We start from the raw sequence: 6,667 nt of genomic DNA on the forward strand, positions 1-6,667 counted from the left end.
AGGCCCAGCATGGAAGATCATGGGGTGAGAAGGGCAAACTAAGGTGTGACAGCAAATAGAGATTACTGAGACAGTATCTGTCTGGAAAGAGCAGCTGTCAGTTATAAAGGCTCCTGTAACAAATGGAAGATTGCATGCCAGATCTCTAGAAATATAGATGGACCATAATAAGATTGTCGGCCATTATCACATGGTTTGAAGAGAAAATGATGCTAAAAAATGGGATGGGTAAGGCAGTAATAAAGGAACCTAATTTTTTTTTTCTTGAGGATAAGGTTTTATTTGAAGCCCACATTTGACTATAGTATCTTTTCCAAATGTAGAAAGAGAGTGTGTGTGTGAAAGCCACAAGTCTCTAGATGCAGGTTGGCTCATAATTTACCAGTGTAATTTCACTTTGGGTTTTGTTCTTTTAGTAATTATTGAAGAATAAGTGATACACACACACACACTTCCATTCAGTTTTTTTTTTATTTTGCTTAGTTTTAAGTTATGTTCCTAGTGTATAAGACATGTGAGACTCTTGACTAGAGCATTTGGCAATTTTCTCTTTTTTTAGTACTCATGACTCATTGTGGGATAGCATGCCTGTTTCTTGAAAGATGATTGCAAAATAGGACGCCAGAAAAAGGAAAATAAAAATAAGATCCAGGATTTATATGTTTTACTTTCCCATTAGAGACCATGAATATAAGAAGTAATTAGCAAAAACACTGACTTTATCATTGTTTTGATTACATTTTTTTAAATATGTCTTCTTTCCATGTCTGTGCTTCTGTCATTCAGAATTGTTTTTGCAGCTCTAACTTGGCCACCCATCTCTTCAAAAAAGAAAAAGTGTTTATATATTACATCATAATTTAAAAAAAAAATAGTTGTTAACAGACCTTTATTTATTTGTATGTGGTGCTGAGAATCAAACCCAGTGCCTCACACAAGCCAAGCAAGTGCGCTACTGTTGAGCCATAGCCCCAGCCCCATCATAAAAATTTTAATATGAAATCTAATATTATGTATTATTATTCTGCTAAATTTCATTTTCCAAATAAAATGAAACTTGACATGATAAGCTTTCAAAACACATACTCCAATTTGCTCCTTTATAAAATATGAGTACTATTTCTAAGAAGATATGTATCAATCTAAGTTACAGATTTTACATATTTTGAATCATAAAATTGTGGCTTCAATGTTTGTGTATTTGACATAAAGTTTAATACAGAGATGAGTTCAGAAGTGGTAGTTCCTTATAGCCAGTAGGAAGGGTTATTTCTTCCTCAGTTGGAGTTTTGCCATATTAGGAGACAATGTGAAAACGAGGTTTGTTTTAGGGGAAAGACATGCTTTCAAAGATTTTCATCACATTACTCAGCACTTAATTCAGTTATCCTAACAAATAGCCATTGAACTTATTTAGCAAAGTTCTCCATAGCATCATTTTATAGAGAATATGTACTTTTAACTTTTTAATTTCCTGATAGCCACTTTGGGAATCCCAGTCTCAAATTGAAGCATATTGCCAGCAAAACAGTAAACGATTACTTTTGAAGATTTTCATGACTTGCAAGTGTTTTCTGGTTTTGTTTTGTTTTTCAAAAATTTTTTTTTCCAGAGAAGTATATCTGAGAACTCCCTGGTAGCAATGGACTTCTCAGGTCAGAAAAGCAGAGTTATAGAAAATCCCACCAAAGCTCTTTCAGTTGCAGTTGAAGAAGGACTCGCTTGGAGGATACTCATGATTTCACTTTCTTGAAAGAATTTTTAATTTGAGTTTGTTTCACCCCCATTCCTTGCTCAGAAAAAAGGATGTTTGCACCTGGGAAGTCACGGTAGACCCACTGCCTCCTCACAAACCTCTGCCACAAACATGGGTATGTCTGCTCCTAGCCATGGTCACTGAGCTGATGGGCAGCTTGACATGACTTTGGTGACATGTGGTTACTAAGTGATGGGGGACATATATGTAGTGAAATTGCATCACTGCAAGCAAACCTTTGTATTCATTCATTTTATTTCTTCAGCCATCCATTGGTCCCAGCCATGGTTTCACCACAAGATTTCCAGAGATGAAGCTCAGCGATTGATTATTCAACAAGGACTTGTGGATGGGTAAATTTGATACTTTTAGTGTTGAGTAGAATTTGGGTTTGGATTTTGGATTTGGATTGGATTTTGACAGTAAATAATAATAATTTATTCAGTGCACACCAAGTGTTTTTAATTTTGGCTTATCATAACACAGAAATGACTTTGTTCTGTAAGAGTGGCTATCATTGAATTCTAGCAATATCTGTATAATACCCAGTACACAGAGTGTGCTTAGTATTTATGTATAAATTAACAGAGAAAAGAATAGTATTCTTTGTTCTTGACTAGGAGCACTAATGTTATCCATTCTGTGCCAATTCTAGCATTTTAGATATTAATTCATGAGAGGAAAAAAAAAAACTAACCTTCTTTTTGGGTATCAATGTTTCAATTTGAACAAGTAATTAATATGATTCTAAAATATGATTTACATTATGACATTATCCTATACATTGTAATTCTTTTTAGGTATAATGCAGGGTATATTAAGTAGAAAATTTTTTTCTGATGTTTTCAATGTTTGCTTTTATTTCTGTTTACATCCCTATTGCTTTTTCTCTAAATATTAACAGCTTAAAAATATGAATCTATTAAAAGAGTACTTTTTGATTATTTTTTTGTGTTATCTTTTAATGGGATACCATGGAGTACACAAGAAAAGCATAAAATATTTTATGAGAGATTTATAATCTGAAGGATTTTCTTCTCACATTACTCAGTTTCAGATACTTTAATACTGCCAGGTTCCTTCCCAAATGCAGTACAATGAGAACATTTTATTGAGTATTGGATGAGAAATGAAACTGTTGTCAGTTTAAACAACTGGAGAAAGAACCTTTTATCTTCAAAAAAAACCTTTTATCTTCATTAGCACTGATGACAGTTTTGTAGTATGAGATTATGTTGTAACATATCATTCACCAAGTTGAATAATCATACCCACTGAATACACAGTTAAGGAGATCCCAGCTACAGCTTTTATGAGTACATATCCTGTTTTTGTTACATGCTATGTTTCTATGAAATCTGTGAGTAAATTTAGAAACATATTGAAATTCTTCCTCTCTCTTTTTAGAGTTTTCTTGGTAAGGGGTAGTCAGAGTAACCCCAAAATTTTGTCCTGTCAATGAGTCATGGACAAAAAATAAAGCACTTTCAAATTATACCACTAAGTAATTTGTGATTTCACATTTGTATATTAGATATGATCTTAATGCATAAGCTTTTGGAAACTTTGTTTTTCTGTTGTTCCTTTTATTAAATATAATGTGGGAGCTTGTGCTTTGACCAGAGTTAAGTTTGGCAGAAATGGTTTTATGAGCCTGAATTAATATAAGAAATACAGGAATTGTAAAAATTAAATTTATCTTTTTTCCATGAAATATGATTTAGCAATATTGTATAGACCCAATGCCACCTATTTTTAAAAGGCCACTAAAGATTCTTTTTTCTGAGTTCTATCCATTCCTTAAAAAAAAAAACATTATTTTAAAACCCTTTCTCTTCTTTTCTCTCAAAGACATTTTTTGCTATTATTGTTGCTAGTTTTTGTTCATTTGTTTTAAATTATTTGTATAGAAACACAGGAACTGTGAGATTGGTGGACATTTAAATAATCCTGGGAACATTTTTAAAATATCTGTGACTCTGTTTTTGTCTGGCACAACTTGCTTTGGGTTTTTTTTTTCACTTCTGCTGATGTGTGTCAGCATGTGCACATATGTACATATGTGACATGCATATTGGAATCAGGCAGAGTAAAACAGATTCAAACTACTTTCAGGAAGGTCTTATTTAACTTACTAATGCTTTCCTTTGAATTGCCTCTTTTTGAAATCATTCAAAGGCCATAGAGAGTACCAACCCTGCTTTTTTGATTATTTGATCAGTGTCCCCAGCAATTATGAGCGTTTAATGCTAGAAGACTTCACCACCAAACAAAAAAAGTCAACTGACATTCCATTAGCATAATATATTATTGCTTCAGAATGAATTTGCTGATAAAAATTATATGAATAGTCATTTTTAATATACTGAGGCATTAAGTAGACAATGTTTAGAAACAGAAATTAATTTCTGTACACAGAGGCATTAAAATCTCCTGTCTACTTTTACACTGAATAGTACAGATTTCTTTCTGTTCATTGACTCAAAATTGTTAAACTATCCTAACTAAACAGAACTCTGGGAGAATTAGATGCAGAGAAAGTGGAGGCATGTTTCTTATCCAAGGATCAGATGATACTTCTTTTAAATGTAAGTGAAATTAAAGAAGTGGGCATGCCATGCTGTTCTCTGCACAATCCTTAGTTTTATAAACTTGTCAATTTTGGCATGAAGACATAGCTTGCAGTGGAACAACCATCATCCTTCTGGATTCTTTACCCTATTTACCAGCTTGTTGCTTTTCCTATTGCAGGTGGAAGATGATGGTGAAATGTTCCGCATGCTAGATGATGGCCACACTAGATTTATGGATCTAATCCAGCTGGTGGAGTTCTACCAACTCAAGAAGGGTGTTCTTCCTTGCAAGTTGAAACATTATTGTTCTAGGATTGCGCTATAGCTGAACCAGAAATTACATGTTAAACTGTTCAAGAGAAAAGACTCAAGGGGGAAAAATATTAAAAAGAGAGCATAAATAAGGGTAAAAATACTGTGGTGAAAGGAATATTTCACCTGAAAGTTATAAAAAATATTTTGTGCTTTGCAAACAAGCAAAAACTTGGATTGGCATTACAATCGTCATTTAAAATTTGTAAGTTGAAATTAAACCTTAAGAAAAAATGATTTGGAGCGTTCTTTTGTGGTTTCATATATTACTGTATTTTCTTCAAATATGAATACTTCAAACATTTATCTGCTCCTTTTTAAAATATGACAGCCCTAGAATTCTCAAACACCAAATATGAAGAAGAAATCAGGTTTCAGAATGACCATTTTGCAAACTGAATTCCAGTTATACTACTTTTTTAATATTAAGAAGCATGAAAAATCTTTAGTTTTTAATTAAAAGAAAGTATGCATGACTTGTTAATAAAACTAAAAACAATTTTGAATTGTATGTTCTCTGGCTTTATTATAGCCAAAGGATCAAATCATACTATGTGGTAGCAGCTTAAAATTTTTTGAAGTAAATTGTTTTTTTTTTTTTTTTTCTAGAAAACTTTCATTAAAGTCATTGAATTATCAATTGTACCATAAAATCTATACTAGTATTGAACATATTAGTGGCACATTGTTAATTGCACTTTTTACACTTCTTAATAATTGGCTGAGATTATCTATTTTTAAGAAAATGATCAAATTCTTTTAAAAAATTTGATAGTTTGCACACACTTTATGATATATAAACTATGATAACATAACATTGTCACCTTAATATTTCATGTTTAACTCATGCTTTTTAGAACATTCATTAGATCCTTTCATTAATAAGTCAGTAAACCAATTAAAATAGGTAGAAAGAAAGATTCAAGACCTATGAGGATCCTAATAGGTAAATCTCTGTTCTTCTCTTTGTGCCCCTTTTAGTTTTTTTAGCATGGCAACATCAATATGGAAGCCAAAGATTTTGAATACTTGAGACAGTAATCTGCCTGTTACCACTCCAAGACAATCTGGGATGTTTTTACTTTTTAGTTTTGTTTGTTTGGCTGGGTTTTGATGTTGTTGTTTTTGTTGTTGTTGTTCTATGATTCTTGTTCCCAGTTTGGTGGGAAGAATAATCATTGTTCTTTAAAAAAAGAGGAGAAACAAAACATCAAGTAAACCTCAATATTATACAAAATATTGCCCATCCCCTCTAACTGAGCCTTGTAACAAGCTTGTTGGAAAGATAGCTTTTTTTAGTCAATATTTCAAAACTCCATAATTCACTTTTAGATTAAAAACTATACATATTTGTTAACAAAGCATAGAACGCATTCATGAAATGTGAATAAAATCAATATTATTGAAAAAGAATTACTTATTGGATTTTTAATATTCACTTTACTTCTCAGTGCAAATCTAACTCCTAAAGCAATAAAACTTAGAACATTAATCTACTATTATAAATTATTGGTCATGGGGCTGGGATTGTGGTTCAGTGGTAAACTGCTTGCCTAGCATGTGTAAGGCACTGGGTTCGATTCTCATCACCACATATAAAAAAATAAATGAAAAAGGTCCACCAATAACTAATAAAAAATTAAAAGTAAATAAATAAATTACTGGTCAGGTGTCCACAAACCCTGAAAGACACAGGACTTGCTGGTGGAATAGTGGGAGATAATCACACTTGCCCCTTTCAAACTTTCATCATGGGCCTGGGTATTTCTGATTTATTTCCAATTTATAGAAACACACTGTGTTATGAATTTGAATGCACTTTCTCATGATATCTCCATTTCAAACAAATATCATAAAATGTAATATTTTAAATACTTAATTCTTATAATTTGATCAATTTGTGCTTGTATTTGTTATTTGTGTTTCTAACTTCATTGCTAATCTAAAGTTACTATTGGGGAGCTCAGATTTTATATGAAATTCCTTACTTTAATTTTAAATCAAAAGTCAAAATTACTGAGGAAAT

At 31.9% G+C, this 6,667-nt stretch overlaps 1 pseudogene; it reads left to right on the plus strand.

The window, feature by feature from the left end:
- LOC139707874 (growth factor receptor-bound protein 14-like) overlaps positions 1 to 4,654 on the plus strand; it is a 57,118-nt pseudogene extending 52,464 nt beyond the window's left edge.
- Positions 4,655 to 6,667: the final 2,013 nt, after the last annotated feature.

This window comes from Marmota flaviventris, chromosome 12 (genome assembly GCF_047511675.1).
Source record: "Marmota flaviventris isolate mMarFla1 chromosome 12, mMarFla1.hap1, whole genome shotgun sequence".
Taxonomy (NCBI): Eukaryota; Metazoa; Chordata; class Mammalia; order Rodentia; family Sciuridae; genus Marmota; species Marmota flaviventris.